This window comes from Lissotriton helveticus, assembly GCF_964261635.1.
Source record: "Lissotriton helveticus chromosome 1_1 unlocalized genomic scaffold, aLisHel1.1 SUPER_1_unloc_41, whole genome shotgun sequence".
In the NCBI taxonomy this organism is placed as follows: Eukaryota; Metazoa; Chordata; class Amphibia; order Caudata; family Salamandridae; genus Lissotriton; species Lissotriton helveticus.
The window spans coordinates 879,251-903,636 of NW_027611683.1; the positions used below are offsets into that span (position 1 = coordinate 879,251).

Consider the following 24,386-nt stretch of genomic DNA (forward strand, 5'->3'; position numbering starts at 1 on the left):
GTCAAAGGAGGCCCCGCCCCTAGCTGGATAGTTAAAGACAGCCGTAATTGGGGTGTGGTGAGCTTCTTACACGTAGCCAACACTGCTTCTGCTGCCGCAATTACAACTATAATTTCAAAAAGGGGGTGGTGATGGACAGAGTATCTGAGTTAATCAGAACACTCCTACCCAGTCAACAGATCAGGGCTTGATCCATCACCGTTTTTTAGCTCACTGCACCATCCCAGTTCAGAACCTGGCTACATGCAAATTAGTCTGTCCCTGGCCCAGTGCATCATGGGAACAGGGCAGACCAAACTACCAAGCCAATTCTTCACTGGAAAGGAAACAAGCTTCCGGGGACCGGTTTCTGGCATTACAGCCGTCTTCGGCCCGGCTTGCTTGAATCTGATGGTGCAGTGAGCAAGGGACTCATGTCTGAGCATACTCTTCCACGCTTATGGTGGCCAAAATAATTTCAAAAAGGGGGTGGTGATGGACAGAGTATCTGAGTTAATCAGGACACTCCTACCCAGTCATCAGGGCTTGATCCATCACCGTTTTTTAGCTCACTGCACCATCCCAGTTCAGAACCTGGCTACATGCAAATTAGTCTGTCACTGGCCCAGTGCATCATGGGAACAGGGCAGACCAAACTACCAAGCCAATTCTTCACTGGAAAGGAAACAAGCTTCCGGGGACCGGTTTCTGGCATTACAGCCGTCTTCGGCCCGGCTTGCTTGAATCCTGATGGTGCAGTGAGCAAGGGACTCATGTCTGAGCATACCCTTCCACGCTTATGGTGGCCAAAATAATTTCAAAAAGGGGGTGGTGATGGACAGAGTATCTGAGTTAATCAGAACACTCCTACCCAGTCAACAGATCAGGGCTTGATCCATCACCGTTTTTTAGCTCACTGCACCATCCCAGTTCAGAACCTGGCTACATGCAAATTAGTCTGTCACTGGCCCAGTGCATCATGGGAACAGGGCAGACCAAACTACCAAGCCAATTCTTCACTGGAAAGGAAACAAGCTTCCGGGGACCGGTTTCTGGCATTACAGCCGTCTTCGGCCCGGCTTGCTTGAATCCTGATGGTGCAGTGAGTCAAAAGCCTGTATTGCAGGTGATTTTAATGTATCCTTCTAAGGACAGATGCAAGTCCACCCAAACTCCCAGTTCGCTGACCTGATGGAATGGGATGGACAGAGATCCCAAGGCCACCCTTGTGCCGTGAAGCTCCGGTCCCAAATACCACTATTTCCGTTTTTTTTTCACTGTTTAGGTCTAGGGAGTTTGAGCTCATCCAATCAGCGTCTTCCTGGCGGCAGCTCCTAAAATTACTGGACATTTCATCTGTATTTAATTCTACTCTAATGATTTGTGTATCATCTTTTAGAGGTGGTATCGATTATCGAATGACTGGACCAGGTGTATTTTCTTCTAATCTATTCATTTGTGTATCATCGAGTAGAGGGGATATCGAATGACTCGATCAGGCTGGCCAAGTGGGCCATGTAAAGATTGAAAAGATTGGGGCTCAAAACCAGCCGGGGGAGGGGTAATTGTCTTAGGGGTTGATATGAAGTTAGCTGATGCCACCACTTGGGTCAAATCTTTCAAAAAGTATAAGCACCAAGCAGGCACTTTCCCCTAAGACCCACCATCTGCAATCTCTGTAGGAATGTGGAGTGGGAGATGGAGGCAAAGGCTGCAGACAGATCTGATCAGATCAAAGCCCCCACCCCCCCACCTCCATACATAATGTCACTAATATCCCATGTGGCTTTAGACAGCAAGGTCTCTGCAGAGAGCTCTTTTGGAGCCCTGGATCGACTTTGTGCAGAAGTTGGTGGGACTCAAGGTATTTGGTGAGCTGCTTGTTCACTGTGGCCTCAGTTAGTTTGGTGAACATCAGGAGCAGAGAGACAGGTCAATCCTTAGAGTTAGAACTGCTGTGACTACTGGAGCAGACAACAATGGAAGTAATATTAGCTAAAACTCTCTGATTGGCTGTATGCTGAGGTGTGACGGAGTGCAAGAACAAGAAGGTTGGGCTGGGATGTGTCCCAGAGTAATTACCAGTGGCAGAGATGAACTCAAACGTTCCACCCATCATTTTGCTTATTCATAAATACACCAGGTGGGCCCATGTGGGGGTCCCGTGCTCCCTGCTCCACTGGAATGAAGCCGCACCCTACTGTCAAGGCTCACATAGGCTGAAACCAGTCTTGGGTTGATTGTGTTCCGGTTCAGAAAGGATCTGGATTGGCTCTACAGGCTGGTCTGCCCTATTGGAAGAAGTCTAAAGCTGATTTGCATATGCCTGCTTCCTGTTTAAGGTGGCATTGTGGGCCAACAACCTATTGATCTCCCTCTCCGGCTTGGCCTGGTGAGTACCTGGACGTGAGCCGGAGTCTAGTGAGGAAGAGGATGTGATCAGGGCCTGTTGAGGACCAGGACGTGAGTCAGGGGCTTGTGAAGACCAGGACTTGAGCCAGGGCCTTGTGAGTACCAGGACGTGAGCTGGGGCCTTGTGAGGATCACGGAAGTAAACAGTGGCCTTGTGAGGACCAGGACGTGAGCTGGGGCCTTGTGAGGACCAGGACGTGAGCCAGGGCCTCGTGTGGACCAGGACATGAGCCGGGGCCTGGTGGAACAGGATGTGAGCCAGGGTCTGGTGGACCACGACATGACCCAGGGCCTTGTGGGGACTAGGGCGTGAGCCAAGGCCTTGTGAGGACCAGGACGTGAGCTGGAGCCTGGTAAACCAGGACTTGAGCTGGGGCCTGGTGGACCAGGATGTGAGCCAGGGCCTTGTGAGGACCAGGACGTGAGCCGAGGCCTGGTGGACCAGGACGTGAGCGTGGGCCTTGTGGACCTTGTGAGGACCAGGACGTGAGCGTGGGCCTGGTAGACCAGGACCTGAGCCGGGGTCTGGTGGACCAGGACGTGACCCGGGGCCTTGTGAGGACCATGACGTGAGCCAGGGCCTTGTGAGGACCAGAATGTGAGCAGGTGCCTTGTGAGGACCAGGACGTGAGCCGGTGCCTTGTGAGGATCAGGATGTAAGCCGCGGGCCTTGTGAGGATCAGGACATGAGCCAGGGCCTTGTGAGGACCAAGACGTGAGCCAGGGCCTTGTGAGGACCAGGACGTGAGCCGGGGCCTTGTGAGGACCAGGATGGGAGACGGGACCTGGTGCACCAGGATACTGAGCCAGCTCTCGCTCCCTTGGAGAGGCCAGACTAAATACCTGGTTTGTCCTCTCTTGCAGGACCAGGGAAGGGTCAGTCCAGAGATCCAAGGACACCAGAAACTCTGGCGCTGGACTTGCGCCCCCTGTTTTTCATTGTATTTCTCCCTGAAACAGATACAACTGTGTGAAATCTCCTTGAGAGAGATTCATATTATCACAGATCTCACTGGACTCACAATCTGCAGAAAGAGCCTGAGAATGAACGCCCTTGCACATGAACTGTTCTACTCTTATCTGCCACGATGCCCTGGGAAGTACCAAATATATCCATAGAGTGATCCCCTGAATATTCATGCCTGTAATACGTAAGTGCATTCTGGGGGTTGTAGTCTTGGTTACTTTACTAAAGACAGTGGTTTAAAAAATAAACTCCATGCTTGGAGGAGATGTGTGCCTTTGTCAGGAGTTTTAATTGTGCTTCCAATTAGTAATTGGGTGCATCCCATAGGGCACACTTACATGGTTCCATTATAGGATTCCACTAATGTTAAAAATGAAACCAATTTTGCAAAAATAGTTCCAAAAGAATAATGTTTATTCCAATCGTTCAGAAATTATATACATTTCTTTTCATTTCTTTCATGCTCAGTAAACAGAAAAACTGTATTTTTCATATCGAGTTCAGTTGTTAGCTCCAATGCATTTCGGGCGCTGTGCCCTTCATCTGGGAGCGTGTCTAAAGTAAAAGTAACATAGCTAAGTTTTACACTACATAGACATCACAAAAAACTGTATATAAACAATTGTATCAGCCTGCAACAGTGTCCCCGTGCTCTATAAAACGTGGAGTGAGGTGTGATTTAAACGAGGTGTGTAATTCGGCGCAGTAAGTGAAGAACGCTCTATGAGTGAACAACAAGCGTGTGGTTAAAAAAATGGTGCGGCGCAACAAGTGCCACATTTTCAAATGTGAGCGCAGACTTCAAGAAAATTATCAACAAATACTGGTCGATTCTAAGCTTAGAACCAGATTTCAATGCAATATTTGATCATAGACCACTGTTTGCTTACACCAGAGGCAAAAATATAGGGGAAATCGTCAAATCACCCACACAACTCAACTTGGAAGCAAAAGGTACAAGACCATGTGCAAATTGTAATAACTGCAAAAACATCATGCCAGGGAGTAGCGTAATGCACCCAATGAAAGGCTGTAAGATCAAGCTTACTGTAACAGCAATATGTGACACTTCAAATGCGGTTTACCTTCTAAAATGACCCTGCGGGAAAGTCTATGTAGGTAAAACTGAACGGAAGATTAAAGTGCGGCTTAACGAACACAAATCTAACATCAGGACACGAAATCTCAAGTCTTCAGTAGCCACACATTTCCTAGAACAAAATCACAACATCTCCCAATTAAAGTTTATGATCCTAGAGATCATACAGAAGACAGAAGGACGTGACAACAACAAATACTTACTCCGCCGCGAGAACTTTTGGATTTATAAACTGAAAGCAATTAAACCCAATGGGTTAAATTACCGAACTGAACTGGCTTGTTATCTATGACAGTTACTTTGTAATCAAGGGTCGATACAGACCGTATGTTCTGTACACTATGTTTGTATGGTGGCATGATTCCCTACATAGCAACACATATGCATAGCCATAAGCTATACTTTTTTGCACATTTTACATTCCCTGATCACACAGGCACTTTCCTCATCGGATCTAATCCACACTCGTAAATACATTTTTCAGGTTCTCTGCTTTTTAAACCGCCATTTTGACTCCTCGTTTTATCTTATACGTTTTATTTCACACGTTTTATTTTTAAATTTTTCACTCCATCCTCGAAGCTATCCTCTTCTAAACTACCCGTTTCCATCGTTACCACCACAGTGTATCTTCCCTGTCGTTCGTAATCGTCCGATCACGTGGTCTCACCACGTGGTACTAGTATATCCAATAGGCGCCTGTAAGAACTGGGACCGCCAGTTCTCCGGGGGGTAGCTTGGCTCGAGCAGGAAGGCAGCCAGGGGCTTACGTGTAAAGTAGCTACACAACACACTCATCCACTGAGGCAGTAAGTGGGCACAATAATGGAGACCACACCAGTACTTTTGATTGAAAATCGATGTCTTTTATATAGGCTTCAGATCAAGGCAAACAATGCATTAGCATTTCATTAAAGCATTCTCCTTAAAGCATTTCAGTATGCATTTTCATTAAAGTATTTTCATTAAAGCCTTTTCATTAAAGTATTCTCATTAAGGCATTTCATTATGCATTTCATTAAAGCCTTTCATTAAAGTATTCTCATTAAAGCATTTCATTATGCATTGCATTAAAGCCTTTCAGTAAAGCATTTCCTTAGGCATATTCATTAAAGCATTTTCATTAAAGCAGTTAACCCCCTTGTACCGGGCTAAACCATTTCAGGCCAACTCAACAGATTTTCGGCAGGCCCCGTACCACTTTATGGACACTCAGGGTCTAAACAGTTGAACTCAAGTGTAAGCCTGTCCACAGGCACAAACAGTTACTGGGGCCTCGCAGACTCTAGCGGCACATTGGGGGCCAGCAGGGCCCAGTCTCACTTTCCCCGGGGGAGGGGCGAACTCGGGGCCTCCTCCCGCCTTCCGCCCTCCTCCCCTGGGGTTACCTTGTGACTTCGGCCCTCCGGGGCCCTTGCGTTGGTTCGCTGCGAGATGGGGAGGGCTTCGGCCCTCTGGCAGGCCTCACGTGGGCAAAGGGGCACTCGCTGACACAAGGGAGGGCTCCCTTGATCCACGGAGCCCTCCGGCGGTGTTCACAAGCCCCAGGGGGGTAGTAGGCCATAGGGGGAGACCCGCGCCGCTCTCACGCTCTTCCCAGGTCTCCCTCCGGCCCCCAGGGCAGTCCCGGCTTCCTTCCCAGCCCTTGCGATGGCCCGGGATCAATCCGGTCACGTCCTCGGGGGGCGTGAGAGTCAACAGCCAATCGCGGCGCGGCCAGGGACCAGGTCGGGCCGCGGGCTCAATCGTGGCCCTGGAGAGGCGGGGCAATGATGTTCCCCCATCACGTGGGGTGGAAGCCGGCTTCACGGCCTGGCAGGCCCAACGTCGCCTGACAGGAATCCCGGCACGGCCCGGCCGATAATCGCGGCTGCCTCCCCAAGGCTCCGGGGGCCGCCGCGGGAGAAACTGCACACAGTCGGAACGGTCATGGCCCTCAGGGAACACAGTGGCGGCCCTCTCCTGGCACCGAGGGCCGCCGGAGGCAAACAGCAGCGCCTCAAGGCCAGCGCTTCCCACAGGTTGCGGTGGTGAGTACTTCAGTGAGCGCTGCGAAGGCGCAGCAGCGCTCCGGGGGCACAGCGCTTCACAGCAGTTGTGGGCAACAGCGTGATGATCATACAGCGCATGGGGCATTAGCGCTTCAAGGCAGGTTACAGCGCTCAGGTGAGACGCAATGTGGGGGCCCACACAGCAGTTCTGACAGGAAAGGCAGTCTAAGCCAGAGAGCTTATCAGATAAGCAGGTTACAGCGCTGATGAGGGGAGCAGGACAAGTAGTTGATCAGTTCAGTCAGGGGGAGGCAGGGAGTTCACAGGGCAGCACAGTCCAGTACCTGGTTGATCCCTCAGTAGTCTCTAGTTAAGGGCAAGTAGTCTTTTCGGCGCTTGGATGGTTCTGCGCCCTTTGGAGATGGTTTCTTGAAGTGGGGGGGTTGAGTTGGAGGCTGGATGAGTTTTCCTCAGGTCACTGATGATGGACCCTGGGGTCCCCTACCGCTGGGCCAGATCAGGGGGCTAGTCTTGGACACCTCACTCAGCTTAAGAGGCAGCACCTAAATCCTGTCACTCCCAGTGGCATAAGTTCCTGACTAGGCCCTCCCGCCTAAATCTCCTGCGTGGGTTCCCCAGGCCAGTGATGCCCCAACTGACTAAAAAAAGTTCCCTCCCTTGCTTAAGTATGCCCAGGTCAGGTGACCACTCTCTAAGGCGGCAAAAATCAGCCCTGCCTTTCTTCTGGAAGGTTCCAGGAGCCTCCTCACTCTACCTATTGACAGGGGATGGCAATATGGCATTGCAACAATGTATGGGGATCCAGCCAGCTCCTGGCACTAGGGTGCTACACTAAAAGACCACGCTGCAGTAGCAGGGGCCAGTGGCAGCCATGTTTGTAGGAGAGAGCACCTGCATCCTAACATGGATTAGCCATGAAAAGGTGCCCAAAGACCTAAGGGCCAGCAAAAAGAAGGTGGAAAAAATGAGGGAAGGGCGAAAAAAACAGGGAAAGACCACCCTAGGGCTGACAGGTCTAACATGCGTCCCCCCCAGCCGAAAGAGGGGAGAACTACCCAACCTCTAGGGAGTTCTCGTCGCTAAGGCAGAAAAACCGGGAGAGACCGTCAGCATTGGCGTGGTCAGCTCCGGGCCGATGTTCAACCCTAAAGTCCATCCCCTGTAGGGAAATAGACCACCTTAGCAACTTGGGATTTTCGCCTCTCATCTGCATGAGCCAGCGAAGGGGACGGTGGTCGGTTTGAATTAGGAAGTGAGAGCCAAAAAGGTATGGCCTCAGCTTCTTCAAGGCCCAGACCACAGCGAAGGCTTCTCGCTCGATGGTACTCCATCGCTATTCCCGAGGGAGGAGTCTTCTGGATATGAAGGCCACAGGTTGGTCTTGGCCGCCATCGTTGAGTTGCGACAGCACGGCGCCTACGCCATGCTCTGAGGCATCTGTCTGCACGATGAATTCTTTTTGGAAGTCCGGAATGGCCAGCACCGGAGCGGTGCACATCGCGCGCTTCAGTGTTTCAAATGCCTCCTGGCAAGCAGCCGTCCAGATCACCTTGGGTGGCTGCTTTTTGGACATCAACTCGGTCAAGGGGGCCACGATGGTGCCATATCCCTTGATGAACCTGTGGTAATAGCAAGTGAGGCCGAGGAAAGATCGGACCTCAGTCTGAGTCTTGGGGGGCTCCCAGGCCATGATGGTCTCAATTTTGGCCTGGAGGGGTTGCACCTTACCCCCGCCCACCAGGTGTCCCAGGTAAACGACAGATCCCTGTCCAATCTGGCACTTGCTAGCCTTGATGGTGAGGCCAGCACGTTGCAACGCCCGCAGCACCTCCTGGAGATGCTGCAGATGGTCCTCCCAGGTGCTACTGAAGACAGCTATGTCATCCAGGTACGCCGCTGAGAAGGACTGCAGGCCAGATAGCACCTGGTTCACCAACCGCTGGAAGGTGGCCGGAGCATTCTTAAGCCCGAAGCGCATCACTTGAAACTGGAAGTGGCCCTCGGGGGTGGAGAACGCTGTCTCCTCCTTCGCTCCATCGGCCATGGCAATCTGCCAGTACCCTGATGTCAAGTCGATGGTGCTGAGGTACTTGGTTGCTCCCAGCCGGTCGATCAGCTCGTCTGCCCGTGGGATCGGGTGCGCGTCTGTCTTGGTGACAGAGTTCAACCCCCGATAATCCACACAGAACCGAAGTTCTGGTGTGGTGCCCGGTGGGGCCGCTTTCGGCACCAGCACGACCGGACTAGCCCACGGGCTGCTGGAGGGTTCGATCACCCCCAGCTCCAGCATTTTGGTTACCTCACCCTGGATGCTGTTCTTCACTTTCTCGGACAGCCGGTAAGACTTGGTTTTTACTGGCGGACTGTCCCCTGTGTCCACATCATGGGTACACAGATGTGTAATTCCAGGCATGAGGGAGAACAACGAGGCGTGCTGCGCCAATACCTGGCGGCAGTCCCTCTGTTGCTCTGGGGTCAAGGATGAGGAGAGGACAACTCCCTCCACTGAACCATCCTTCTCCTGGGCCGCTAGAATGTCAGGAAGAGGCTCACTCTCCTCCTCCTCGCTCCCATCCGTTACCATGAGGAGAGCAAGCTCCGGTCGCTCATGGTGAGGCTTCAAGCGGTTGACGTGGAGCACCCGATGGGGCTGATGGGGGGCCTTCAAGTCCACGATGTAGGTGGTCTGGCCTCGACGCTCCACAATCTCGTACGGACCAGTCCACCGGTCCTGGAGGGCACTAAGCTCCCCAGGCTCCATGACCCACACCTTTTGTCCAGCGTACAACTCCACCGTCCGAGCGTTGCGGTCATACCACTCCTTCATGACGGCTTGGCTAGCCTCTAAGTTGTCTGATGCTTCCTTCCACAGCTTGGCCATCTGGCTGCGGAATGCCAGCATGTAGCTGACAACATCACAGGGAAGCTTCTTCGAAGTCTTCTCCCACCCCTCTTTGACAAGACTGAGGGGTCCCCTAACGGGATGGGTATAGAGCAGTTCGAAGGGGCTGAACCCGACTCCCTTCTGTGGTACCTCGTGGTATGAAAACAGCAGGCAAGGGAGGAGGATGTCCCATTTCCGCCTCAATTCCTCGGGCAGGCTCCGGATCATCCCCTTCAAGGTCTTGTTGAAGCGCTCTGCGAGCCCGTTAGTCTGGGGGTGGTAAGGAGTGGAGAACCGATAGGTCACTCCGCACTCCTTCCACATGGCCTGCATGTAGGCCGACATGAAATTTGTGCCTCTGTCCGACACCACGACCTTGGGGAATCCCACTCGGGTAAATATCCCCATCAGGGCCCGCGCCACCACAGGTGCAGTAACGGTCCTCAGAGGGATGGCCTCCGGGTACCGAGTGGCGTGGTCCACCAACACCAAGATGAACCGGTGTCCCGCAGAGGTCGGAGGGTCCAACGGCCCAACGATGTCAATGCCGACCCGCTCAAAAGGGGTACCGACCACCGGGAGTGGTTCCAATGGGGCCTTCACTTTGGTCCCCGTCTTGCCACTTGCCTGGCAAGTCTTGCAGGTCTTGCAGTAGGTGTCAGAGGCAACTCTCATCCTGGGCCAATAAAAATGTGGGACTAGCCTCGCAAAGGTCTTATCCTGGCCCAGGTGTCCAGCCAAGGTTATCTCATGCGCCAATCCCAACAAAAAGGCCCGGTAGCACTGGGGTACCACTAAGGCCCTCGAGGATCCATGCACCGGAACCTTTGGCTCACTGTACAGGAGGCCATCCTCCCAATACACGTGATAACTGCCGGTCTCTTGGTTGACCGCTTGGGCTTCGGCCTGTCGCCGCATGCCTTCAAGCGTGGGGCACTCCTTCTGCGCCTGACAGAATTCCTACCGGGTAGGCCCTCCTTCCACATGCCCCTCGGCAAGGGTCGGCAAGTCCCCCACGGGAACAATATCTACCTCCACGGACTCCGGGGGTACCTCCGCGGGCTCCCCATCCATCACACGGGGTGTGTCCTCCACCACACTCTCCTCTTCACGACCAGCATTGGGTTGGGATTTTGTCTCAGGCTCCAACCCGGGTTGAGCTTTTTGCCGGGCAGCCATGGACCGCGTGACTACGCAAGTCCACCCTGGTAACCCCAGCATCTCAGTGTGGGCCTTAAACTCCACTTCCTTCCAGGCGGTATGTTCCAGGTCATTACCTAGCAGACAGTCCACAGGCAAGTCAGGGCTGATCGCAACTCTCAACGGGCCTGACACTCCTCCCCACTCAAAGGGAACTTGAGCCACGGGATAGTAGCTCATACTGCCGTCAGCTAACACGGCCGGATGGAACACATAAGGTACTACCTGCTCAGGGGATACCAGCCGCCTCACTACGGTGGTCATGCTGGCTCCTGTGTCCCTCAGAGCGTCCACCTCCTCCCCATTGACCTTCACCCTCTGCTGGTACTTAGCAGTATTCGATGGTAAGGGCGTCACTGGGACCATCTCTCTATCCCCAAGTGAAACAAGGGTCAGGCCTGTCCACTCCCCTTCCCTATCTAGGGGCAGCTCCATCCCAAGCGCTACACTAGCCCCCCTGGGACTCTTTGCGACACTGGTCATCTCCCTTGTAGTGTCCGACCTCTCCGCACTCATAGCACCGGACCACTTTTGGCTGCTGACTCTTGTCAGGGTAAGTGGGTTTTGGGGAACAGGTCTGAGGTGGGGTACCTACTCCTTTCCTAAACTGTCTAGTTTGTGGGCCTCGTGAGAACTCCGTCCTTTTATCTCCACCCTCTTTCTTCTGGGGGGCGCCCTGTCCGCCTTTCGGGCTATCTCCCACGGGGCCCTTGTGTGACACCCGGGTGCTAACCCAGGTATCCCCCTCCTCCGCAAGCTCACGGGGATCAGTAAGCTTGCGGTCCACCAGATGCTGGCGCAGCTCCGGAAAACACTTATCCAAGAGGTGCTCTCTCAAAAAAAGATTGTACAGGCCCTCATAATCACGCACCTCGCTGCCACGCACCCAACCATCCAGAGCCTTACGGGCATACTCCAAAAAATCCACCCAATTCTGCGTGTACAGCTTATGGCTGCCACGGAACCTCTGGCGATACCTTTCAGGGTTGAGGCCAAAATGTTTAATGAGCGCCTTCTTCATGGGGGAATACCTGAACTGGTCTGCCTTATCCAAATACAGGAGGGTGTCTCTGACGTCAGGAGGTATATAACGTTACAGGCCACCTCCCCAATGTTTCTTGGGTACCCCATGGGCAGTCAAGGCCACTTCATACGCCTCCAACCATCTTTCAATGTCATCACCCTTGGTATAGCTCGCTATCACCTCCTTAGGTAACCAGAATCTGGGCTCCTGCTGAACCTCTGGTACACTGCCACCATTCGGACTTCCTGGAGCACCCAACTGTAAATGCTTGCAGCTCCATTTCCTTGAGCTGTAGCTCGTGCGCCAATTTCCTTTCCTCCATAGCTAATCTTTCTCTCTCCAAAGCAAGCTTCTTGTCTTCCCTTTCTCTCTCCCTCTCGTGCTCTAACTTGGGAAGCTCCCACTTCAATCGCCTCTCCTCCCTCCTGTCCTTGTTCTCCTGCGACGACACACTCCCCCTGGATACACTACTCCCTGCCCCGGAACGTCTTCCTGGCAATACATTGTCAGTCATATCAATGTTGAGCAGGCCTGGGTCTTCTTGAGTGTCCGCCTCCCCTTGTGTGACCTGTCCCTCTTGTTCCTCATCCTCTCTCTCCCCTGGGTGGGCCCTTACCCATGCCCTCAAGGCGGTGCGGAGCTCTTCTTTTACAGCTCTCTGCCCCACCGGCACCCCCATCCCCTGACAAAACTCCCTTAACTGGACTACCGTGTACCTATCAAGGTCAGCCAGCTGGAACTCCATTTTGTCAGGTGGGGACCCAGGTAACTTGGAAGAAAGATCCTAGGACGTAGGCAACAATGCTGGGTCAACACAGGTCCCTACACACTTTGCAGGCTAGACAGTGGTGGGCAATTGGGCAAGCTTGTAGGCACAACAGGTGTCCACTTAATTGCAGCGCACTCTGTCCCACTGGAGGGTGTTAGGTAGCTACAGGTCCTGGATCCCACCGCTCGCCAACAATGTAAGAACTGGGACCACCAGTTCTCCGGGGGGTAGCTTGGCTCGAGCAGGAAGGCTGCCACACTCATCCACCGAGGCAGTAAGTGGGCGCAATAATGGAGACCACACCAGTACTTTTGATTGAAAATCGATGTCTTTTATATAGGCTTCAGATCGAGGCAAACAATGCATTAGCATTTCATTAAAGCATTCTCCTTAAAGCATTTCATTATGCATTTTCATTAAAGTATTTTCATTAAAGCCTTTTCATTAAAGTATTCTCATTAAAGCATTTCATTAAGCATTTCATTAAAGCCTTTCATTAAAGTATTCTCATTAAAGCATTTCATTATGCATTGCATTAAAGCCTTTCAGTAAAGCATTTCCTTAGGCATATTCATTAAAGCATTTTCATTAAAGCAGTTAACCCCCTTGTACCGGGCTAAACCATTTCAGGCCAACTCAACAGGTTTTCAGGCCTAAATAGGCAACCAGGCCCCGTACCACTTTATGGACACTCAGGGTCTAAACAGTTGAACTCAAGCGTAAGCCTGTCCACAGGCACAAACAGTTACTGGGGCCTCACAGACTCTAGAGGCACATTGGGGGCCAGCAGGGCCCAGTCTCACTTTCCCCAGGGGAGGGGCGAACTCGGGGCCTCCTCCGGCCTTCCGCCCTCCTCCCTTGGGGTTACCTTGTGACTTCGGCCCTCCGGGGCCCTTGCGTTGGTTCGCTGCGAGATGGGGAGGGCTTCGGCCCTCTGGCAGGCCTCACGCGGGCAAAGGGGCCCTCGCTGACACAAGGGAGGGCTCCCGCGATCCACGGAGCCTTCCAGCGGTGTTCACATGCCCCAGGGGGGTAGTAGGGGGAGACCCGCGCCACTCTCGCGCTCTTCCCGGGTCTCCCTCTGGCCCCCAAGGCAGTCCCGGCTTCCTTCCCAGCCCTTGCGAGGGCCTGGGACCAATCCGGTCGCGTCCTCGGGGGCGGGAGAGTCAACAGCCAATCGCGGCGCGGCCAGGGACCAGGCCGGGCCACGGGCTCAATCGCGGCCCTGGAGAGGCGGTGCAAAGATGTTCCCCTGTCACGTGGGGTAGAAGCCGGCTTAACGGCCTGGCAGGCCCAGCGCCGCCTGACAGGAATCCCGGCGCGGCCTGGCCGATAATCGCGGCGGCCTCCCCAAGGCTCCGGGGGCCGCCGCGGGGGAAACTGCACACAGTCGGGACGGTCGCGGCCCTCAGGGAACACAGCGGCGGCACTGAGGGCCGCCGGGGGCCAACAGCAGCGCCTCAAGGCCAGCGCTTCCCACAGGTTGAGGTGGTGAGTACTTCAGTGAGCGCTGCGAAGGCGCAGCAGCGCTCAGGGGGCACAGCGCTTCACAGCAGTTGTGGGCAACAGCGCGACGATCATACAGCGCCTCGGGACAGCGCATGGGGCATTAGCTCTTCAGGGCAGGTTACAGCGCTCAGGTGAGACGCGATGTGGGGGCCCACCCAGCAGTTCTGACAGGAAAGGCAGTCTAAGCCAGAGCGCTTATCAGATCAGCAGGTTACAGCTCTGATGAGGGGAGCAGGACAAGTAGTTGATCAGTTCAGTCAGGGGGAGGCAGGGAGTGCAGAGGGCAGCACTGTCCAGTACCTGGTTGATCCCCCAGTAGTCTCTGGTTAAGGGCAAGTAGTCTTCTCGGCGCTTGGATGGTTCTGCGCCCTTTGGAGATGGTTTCTTGAAGTGGGGGGGGTTGAGTTGGAGGCTGGATGAGTTTTCCTCAGGTCACTGTCGATGGACCCTGGGGTTCCCTACCGCTGGGCCAGAACAGGGGGCTAGTCTTGGACACCTCACCCAGCTTAAGAGGCAGCACCTAAATCCTGTCACTCCCAGTAGCATAGGTTCCTAACTAGGCCCTCCCGCCTAAAACTCTGGCGTGGGTTCCCCAGGTCAGTGATGCCCCAACTGACTAGAAAAAGTTCCCTCCCTTGCTTAAGTATGCCCAGGTCAGGTGACCACTCTCTAAGGCGGCAAAAATCAGCTCCGACTTTCTTCTGGAAGGTTCCAGGAGCTTCCCCACTCTACCTATGGACAGGGGATGGCAGGCTGGCATTGCAACATTGTATGGGGATCCAGCCTGCTCCTGGCACTACGGTGCTACACTAAAAGACCACGCTGCAGTAGCAGGGGCCAGTGGCAGCCATGTTTGTAGGAGAGAGCACCTGCACCCTAACATGGATTAGCCATGAAAAGGTGCCCGAAGACCTAAGGGCCAGCAAAAAGAAGGTGGAAAAAATGAGGCAAGGGCGGAAAAAACAGGGCTGACAGGTCTAACAGCGCCCATCAATGCCGATCACCAGGAAGTACCGGCACACACCGGACACAACATTGAACGTGTCTCTTAAACCTTGGTCCCGAATGCTGTATCCTTCACAGCACACGACATAGTGAGTATTATTTTGCACTCGCTTCACCATATTGACCGCCATTTGTATCGTTTAATTGGGGCTAACAATCCCGTTTCTCTTTCCAGACCAACCGTGCAATTTCAGGAAGAGTTTCAAGTAAGCTTCTCGCCGATTCGCTTAGCACTTGTTGCGCCGCACCATTGTTTTAACCACACGCTTGTTGTTCACTCATAGAGCGTTCTTCACTTACTGCGCCGAATTACACACCTCGTTTAAATCACGTCTCACTCCACATTTTATAGAGCACTGGGACACTGTTGCAGGCTGATACAATTGTTTATATACATTTTTTGTGATGTCTATGTAGTCTAAAACTTAGCTATGTTACTTTTACTTTAGACACGCTCCCAGATGAAGGGAACAGCGCCCGAAATGCATTGGAGCTAACAACTGAACTCGATATGAAAAATACAGTTTTTCTGTATACTGAGCATGAAAGAAATGAAAAGAAATTAATATAATTTCTGAACGATTGGAATAAACATTATTCTTTTGGAACTATTTTTGCAAAATTGGTTTAATTTTGAACATTATTGGAATCCTATACTGGAACCATGTAAGTGTGCCCTATGGGATGCACCCAATTACTAATTGGAAGCACAATTAAAGCTTTAAGACATTCTGCGTCACCAGGACAGGAGGCGTTACCAAAGGAGCATCTAAACTAGCAGAATTCGACACATAAACATCTTAAAACAAGGCAGGGCACTCACGAAAGAGAACTTAGCCAGTTTGCCTTTGTCAGGAGCCATCTGAGGCTCTAAGGTAACTCCAGATACTTTTCAAAAATTCAGATTATGAGCTCTTAAAATAAAATGATATGTCTGGAAAGGAGCATCTCTGGGCGGTGAGAGCAGCGGCTGAGGCGGTCCACATTCTTCATACCAAGAGAACAGGACAGGCCTCACCTCCTACCCCTACAGGGCAGGTTTCATCCACGCAGACAACACGCCTCCACTCCTCTGCATCCTCCTGGACAGGCCTCAACCACTCTGCACCCCTCCCGGATACGCCTCACCTCCTCTGCACCCCAGCCAGGAACAGGTACCACCTCCTCTGCACCCCTGGACAGGCCTCACCTGCGCTTAACCCCCCGGACAGGACATGCTTCACCTCCTTTACACCCCGGACAGTCCTCGCCTCCTCTGCTCCCCATGGACAGGCATCTCCCCTGCAACCCTCAGGACAGGCATCACCTCCTCTGTACCCCTGGACAGGCCACACCTCCTCTGCACCCCGGGACGGGCCTCGCCTCCTCTGCACCCCTGGACAGGCCTCACCTCCTCTGCCCCCCTGGACTGGCCTCACCTCCTCTGCACCCCTGGACAGGCCTCACCTCCTCTGTACCCCGAGGACAGGCCTCACCTCCTTTGCACCCTTTGGACAGGCCTCACCTCCTCTGCACCCCTGGACTGGCCTCACCTCCTCTGCACCCCTGGACAGGCCACACCTCCTCTGCACCCCCGCGGAACAGGCCTCAACTCTTTTGCATCAGCTTTGCAGGCCTCATCACCTCTACTCCCTCTGGACAGGCCACCTCCTCTCCTCCCCTTGGGGAGGATTCACCTCCTCTGCACCTCTTTACAGGCATCACCTTCTTTGCAACTCCCCTGAAAAGGACATGGCTCACCTCCTTTGCACCCTTTGGACAGGCCTCACCTCCTCTGCACCCCTGGACTGGCCTCACCTCCTCTGCACCCCTGGACAGGCCTCGCCTCCTCTGCACCCCTGGACAGGCCTCACCTCCTCTGCCCCCCTGGACTGGCCTCACCTCCTCTGCACCCCTGGACAGGCCTCACCTCCTCTGTACCCCGAGGACAGGCCTCACCTCCAATGCACCCCTGGACAGGCCTTACCTCTCTACACCCCTGGACAGGCCTCTCCTCCTCTGTACCCCTGGACAGGCCTTTCCTCCTCTGCACCCCTGGACAGGCCTCACCTCTTCTGTACCCCGAGGACAGGCCTCACCTCCAATGCACCCCTGGACAGGCCTCACCTCCTCTGCACCCCTGGACAGGCCTATCCTCCTCTGTACCCCTGGACAGGCCTCAACTCCTCTGCACCCCTGGACAGGCCTCACATCCTCTGCACCCCTGGACAGGCCTTACCTCCTCTGCACCCCTGGACAGGCCTCTCCTCCTCTGTACCCCTGGACAGGCCTTACCTCCTCTGCACCCCTGGACAGGCCTCACCTCCTCTGCACCCCTGAACAGGCCTTTCCTCCTCTGCCCCCTGGACAGGCCTCACCTCCTCTGCACCCCTGGACAGGCCTCTCGGTGCTTCTCTCAGGAGCTCTCGGTGAAGGATTCTCATTAAGGACAGAGGAGCCCAGACTTCATTCCACCCCATACAGTGCCTCTCACTCCGCCCTGATCCTCGAGGCGCTATGCCCAGTCCCTCGAAGAGACACTGCTCCCCTCGATAGGCCTCACCTCCTCTGCACCACTGGACAGGCCTCACCTCCTCTGCACCCCAGACAGGCCTCTCCTCCTCTGCACCCCAGGACAGGCCTCTCCTCCTCTGCTCCCCTGGACAGGCCTCTCCTCCTCTGCACCCCTGGACAGGCCTCGCCTCCTCTGCACCCCTGGACAGGCCTCACGTCCTCTGCACCCCTGGACAGGCCTCGCCTCCTCTGCACCCCTGGACAGGCCTCACCTCCTCTGCACCCCTGAACTGGCCTCGCCTCCTCTGCACACCTCTGGACAGGCCTCACCTCCTCTGCATCCCTGGACAGGCCTTACCTCCTCTGCACCCCTGGACAGGCCTCTTCTCCTCTGCCCCTCTGGACAGGCCTCTCCTCCTCTTCCCCTGGACAGGCCTCGCCTCCTCTGCACCCCTGGACAGGCCTCACGTCCTCTGCACCCCTGGACAGGCCTCTCCTCCTCTGCATTCTTGGAAAGGCCTCTCCTCCTCTGCTCCCCTGGACAGGCCTCACCTCCTCTGACCCCTGGACAGGTCTCACCTCCTCTGCACCCCTGGACAAGCCTCTCCTCCTCTGCACCCCTGGACAGGCCTCTCCTCCTCTGACCCCTGGACAGGTCTCACCTCCTCTGCACCCCTGGACAAGCCTCTCCTCCTCTGCACCCCTGGACAGGCCTCTCCTCCTCTGCACCCCTGGACAGGCCTCACCTCCTCTCCACCCCTGGACAGACCTCACATCCTCTGCACCCCTGGACAGGCCTCTCCTCCTCTGCACCCCTGGACAGGCCTCACCTTCTCTGCACCCCTGGACAGACCTCACCTCCTCTGTACCCCTGGACAGGCCTCACCTCCTCTGCACCCCTGGACAGGCCTCTCTACCTCCGCTCCCCACTCGGACTCAGCAGGAGGAAGAGCTGAGCTCTCCTGAAGTCACAGTGAATGCCAGGAGGGGTGAATCTGATCCATGGATTCATAAATTGCAGTAAAGTGAGTTGGCAGCTCTCCTACCTGAGCAGAAACCTGTCCAGGCTCTCTCCTCCTCCTGGGGGCAGATCTGGGGTCTGAGGGGGGTCTGTAGATGAAGGTATCTGCCCACCAGACAGGGCTCCTTCCTCCTCTGCAGCAGGCTGGACACACAAGGAGAGGCTGGAAGTGATGTCACCGCCGCTGCTGGTGCTGTCTCTGCCACTGCTGACCCGGAAGAGGAAACCCTTCTCCCTTTCATTCAATGTGCAGCTCAGTGGGTTTCATCAGCAGGTGCGGAGCGCCCTCTGGTGGCCGCTGAAGGAACCGCCGCCTCCAGGCTCCAGAAGTGACTCCATTTCACACAAACAAGCATTTATACCTGTGAAAACCTGGGATTTCAGATGTCACAGACGTGAATGTTTTTAAGGGTCAGACAGTTCAAGTACAGGGCCTCACACTTGGTTGTTGCTGTAAAAAAGCATTTATAGCTTCACTTCTGAGGAGCATCTTCCAAACACTGACTGTAAAGGATTAAAGAGTATTTACAGAAAGGTGACAACTGGAAGCGACAGTCTGTATTTCAATGAATATATCAGTATTTCAATTAATATATCTGTATATCAATGAATATATCCGTATTTTAAAGAATATATGAATATTTCGGTCGGTTTTGCAATTAAACTGGACAGCTTATGTTTTTTTTAAAAATAACTTATTTGCAGGTTTTTCAAATCCAGAGCGTGGTACATAGGAAAGTAAACTGAGGAAAATACCAGGGAGTTTTAAACACCAGATCAAATAGAATGTGGCGTAGGTCATGTGTCAAAGAGACAATTAAAGGAACAGTTTATTTCCAATTTTCCTGTGTCTGTGGCTTATTCCTTATATTTGAAACAGTTGTATATCCTCGAACAAGACTGAAATTTAGGCCCTAATTAGGTATTGAGTTTCTGATTTAAGAGCACAACTGTCTTCTAAATTATTAAGACACCGGCCTCTTCCAGGCTTTGTTGTTTTGTTTACAGTAACCACCTCCCTTTCTCAACAAAGATTCACTGACAAAAAAAGCAATTTATCTTTGAAGCAATTAATTCCTAAGATACAGATATCAAGTATGAACAAGAATTTTCTCACACAGTTTGCAATGTATCATAAAAAGAATGAGTGGGTGTTACTGGTTTGAAGCACAGCGGAGGGGCATTTCATGACTCGGAAATATTGTACTCCTTCATATAAGCCCCTATATCATAGTACGCTCGTCATCAGTACACCATTGATTAGCGAGTGCGTCAACTCTTTGTAGCCTTGTCATGCAAGCAGCCATGAATGCCTCTACAGTAACATTAGTTCGGACGTGCATACATCAGAGCCTTCAAGCCTCACTCATCACTAGGGACACTCACACATTTAGAGGTTGTGCTGAAGTCTCACACAAACCTGGCTCGTTCTTCGCAACTATGGGGATGAACTAGAACATCACATATGACTTCTGCTGTGTGCTGAGTAGCATCTCCAAAACTTTTCTACACAGAGCAGACTCTCTGTCCACATTTTGGTGGCAAAACGTTTCTCATATTTCACCTTGAGCACTGCACATGTTACAGTTCAGAAGAATGCTAATGTGTCTATTTTAGTTAAACTTGGTTGTTAATTGTATCACTGTACATGTGTTCTCATCATGTCTATAAATTAAGTAATGTCTCAAATAGCCTTTTTATAATATCTCAATTCTTTATTGATTTTCCTTATACAATCAGCATTTAACCGGTATGAATGATTATCGATTAAGCAGAGTCCAAGATTCTGTGTAAACAAGAACTTGTGAGAATACATTGATAACATGAAAAACAATAAATAGAATAACCCCTTCAGATAAAGGTGATACGGCCCAGAAGATCGGACAGATGATCAAGGAAGAAGGATGTGGGGGAACGCGAGGGGAAGGAACATGGGGACAGGAGAGAAAAGTCAGTGTGCCAGGCCACCTGGCAGCCCCTCAAGAAGCCAACTCCCACCCCCGAAGTAGACAAGGGGCAGGTACAGAGGACGGAACCAGGTCGATTGGTGTCAGTGTATACCACTACCCATGTAGGAAGGGACCCCAAAATTCTGCAGTTGGTCTTTCAGCTTACAAATAGGTCTTTTGTAAGTGGCCATGTTGTGCATGTCAAAGAGCCATGTACTATGAGACGGTAGCGTGGTGGATGACTAATGGTGTAAAATTCCACCTTTGCCTCTACGAAGGCTGTAGTCAGCCAACTATTACCATGGTGCAATAAATCCGGGAATATTGACATTTTGTGAAGCAATGTTAGACGGGTCATTAATTAAGCCCTAGGTTGGTCATCAAGGTATCCTAAACGGAGCCTGAGTAGTACAAAAATACTATACAGACCCACAGGAAATGCAAAATGTCACAGGCCGGTGCACCACACCTTCAGCACCTCCAGGACTTGGAATACTCTGCCAAATGTGCTTTAGAGATCCACTCCGGCGTCCAGTGCCAGTGGTGTAGGAACTTGAAATAACTGAATTTCAACCTCCTGGAGGAAACTGCCATGGTCTTTCCAAAGGTCATGGGAGTCCTCCTCAGAGAGTGAGAGGCATAGCCTCTGCTCCAACAAACAGCATAAATTGCGGGTGGTGATGCTCGAAAAAAAGCTGTCTGCAGCAGTGTAGGAAAGTAGGATATGCTTCTATGGTTAGCCCCACATTGTGCCTGGTGTTATACTGTTTCTGACTAGTCTATCTTGGATCCTGCTAACCAGGACCCTAGCATCTGTTCTTTCTCCCCTAAATTGGCTATAGCAAGTACCTTGGTACATTCCTGTTTGGCTACTGGTGCACCCTTGTAAGTCCCTAGTATATGGTACGGAAGAACCTAGGGCATAGGTGAACCAGGGGTCCCCCCTGGGCTGAAGCATGTATTATGCCACCCATGAGGGTCCCTCCAAATCCTGACCACAGGTCTGCTATTGCAGCCTGTGTGAGTTGGTGCTTGCACCTCTCATGAGAGATATACGATTCCTTATATCTCTCCCCATGTGCACTAAGACCCTATAAGTCACCCCTCTGGCAGACCTTTTCAGTCCCAAAGGGAGGGTTCTCGGTTTTAAGTGTGACGGTGCCCCTGCATGAGCAGGACACCCCTACAAACCCAGGAGTCCATTCTCCAAGCTCTGTAAGTGTAACAGCCATCCCGAAATAGAGAGGCCAAGCATCATTACGCGATGTCCATCTCAAAACTGACTGGAACGAACCTGGGCATGTTTGGTATCAAACATGTTGGAATCATACCTCAACACTGTATCCGGTGTTGGAGGTATGATTCCAATCACAGTAGCTGCTCCGGGAACCAGGTTACAGAGCCTAACAGCAACCTAGGTCTGCTGCCAACCCCAGACACGATTCTGTCCTCCTGTTGCTGTGCCAAGCCCGAGCAGGGGAAGGTAGGACAATAGGTTTCCTGTCACAGGGAGGAGTGACCACCTCCCAGACAGGATTTAGTGTATTAGGCCGGGGTGGGAGCGCTGACCAGTGCCACATAGTCTGCTCGAAGGGCACATTTGGTGGCCTTCTTGCATACTCCAGTTTAAACCAGATCAGGAAGCCATTGGCTCCCTGCTCAGGTGTAAAACTGGACAAAGGACATGGGAGTATCTGAGAGGGACCCCTGAATCATCCCAATCCTCACCTTAGGGTACTTAAGGATTAACCTGTGGATGCATCCCTAGAGTCATTGTGGGATTCGATTCAGATCAACATCACTTCTACTTCGACCGCCTGGGTACTCTGGACTTCGCTTTGGACCTCGAAATCACACCGGGGTAGATTCTTGCTGCTCTTGACTGCCTCTTCCTGCAAGACCTCTGCAACGTCTGTGCCTGTGCTCCATACAGGTCCAACCAAGGCCTGTGGAACTTCAAGATAACTGAAGGAATTTCCCTTGGAGTGAAGGAGTCACTCCCCTGCAGTCATAGGCACTGTAAGGCAACCGATCGGTCTGCCGAGCCTGAGCTCCTGCGGACTCCCCAAAGGTTCAGCAACACAGGTGGTGGTCCTGCATCCCTTCGATCTCTGAGCTGTCCTCTTGTCCAGTTGAGGTCAGTATCCCACGTGGAACCGAACCCCTGTGCACTGCGTCGCTGGATCACTTGATTTCCCGGTGACTGCATTGGTTACCTCCACCCACTCGCGGTAACGGAGTCGAACACTACGGAAGGTTCTGTCATTGAGTCTGTCCCCTTTATAACTGACCGGTACCGATGCAGTTGTGTGAACGGACCAACTCAGCCATCTCCAAAGACATAGTAGTTCAGGCGTAGCTACTGGTTTGGCGCAACAGAGCCTGGGCTCTGCAACAAGCATCCTGTTCTTCTTGACTTCGAGAGACCTGCGTTTTGCATGCCTCCTGCATAGACTCTGTCCCATCTGCTTACAGGTACTTCTCTACACAACCCGCATTAGGGTTCCAACAGACTCTGTCTTTGTTCCAACAGACTGACTTCGTCCAATGGACTCTGTCGGCCTTGCAACAGACTCTTTCACACTTCCAGCAGCAGCATCGGACGGAAGTCCTCTTTTGTTTCCGACAGTGGTTGTAGGTATCCTGCTACCGGTGGCATCCACTGGTGGGGTGGCTCCTTAACCTTCTGTATTCTGCGGGTCCACTGAGAAGGGTCCTTTTCTCTCGATATTATAGATGGTTTGGTCTCCCTCGGGGAACTATAGTGTATTGGTGCTGCTTTACTGATCTATTGTTGCAATATTGTGTGCATTGTTTAGTGTTAGTTGGTTATTGTAATAAATATATATTTTTATACATAGCGTGTGGTTCTTTTTCTCTTAGCCTACACTAAATGATTAGTTACTGGTAAACCGCGCTGCTTTGCACTCCTCCTAGACTAAGCCTAAAGGCTGCTCTTCATAGCTACCACTTTGAGAGCCTTTCTAAGGTTGGATACACCACTAACATCGCCATAAGGGTTGCCTGAAGTGATGCAGGGTGCTACTCTTACAATTGGCTTTTGATTGTATCACATGTAATGTGTGGTTTTTAAACTTGTATTGCTTCAGATGAAATGTGACACATAGTGTGTGATGATTAGTGTAAACTGCTGATAACTTTTTTAATTAAAAAAGGTTTTAATGATACATTTTGAGTGTTGGAATTTATATGATTATCACAGTGGTGGGGGTCTATTTCACAGGCTGGAGGATCTTACTCATCTAAGGGTGAACTCTGAAGTGAGCAAAGGGTATGCCACTTCATTGTGGCATAATCCAAGGGATCATTTGTTTTACTTCAATTAAGAACGAAACAAAGCAACGTTAACCTAAAGCCAACCGCCACTGGGGAAGAATCAGCAGTCAAGGCAAGGCTGGTCTGGGTCCCAAAAGTTAGGGATCTAGTCAGAGAAAAGTGCGGATAAGAAGGAATATGGACCTTCCTACAGAAAGCCTGTACCCATCCTAGCTGTCCACGGAACAAGAACAGTACTTCTGCCACCCCTTGCTGGAAAAAAAGGAGAAAAGATGTCTGTTAATCAACCTCTTCAAATCACAATATTTGGCCAATACTCAACAGTAGGCCTTGTGGTCTCCGCCCTAGTAGCAGACGCCCTCCTCTCGCTACTATCCAAGAGGTTCAAACTGAAAGACTCATAAACATCGAGGAGTCACCAGTGCAAAATGAAGGACTATGCAACAATGCTATGGAACTCATCCCTCTTGAAACCCAAATAACAGTTCGACCAGATACACCTGTCTACACCAATGTAACAAGTGATCAATTAGTTCGACGAGAGCAAGCAAACACAGCGATTTCTACAAATCCTGATGCAATCCAAACAATTGATTGAACTACTTCTGGCTATTTCATTAATGTTGATACTTTCTCTGAGGATCCAAGAGAACCTGCAACAACGCTAGTCAAAAAATCCTACAAACAGCAAGCCAAATATATTCTTCATTTTCTTAAAGAGACGTATCTGGCTTCACCATGGACTGAACTGTGACTAATATCAGGA

The 24,386-nt window shown here is 52.1% G+C and overlaps 1 protein-coding gene across 1 annotated transcript in view; it reads right to left on the reverse strand.

Annotated features, from left to right (window-relative positions):
- The window catches only part of LOC144806050 (uncharacterized), a 39,309-nt gene extending 20,775 nt beyond the window's left edge, over positions 1–18,534 (reverse strand). Inside the window, exon 1 of the mRNA XM_078672496.1 lies at positions 18,400–18,534. The gene's annotated coding sequence lies outside the window, so the exon portion shown is untranslated. The remainder of the gene's footprint in view (positions 1–18,399) is intronic.
- Positions 18,535–24,386: the final 5,852 nt, after the last annotated feature.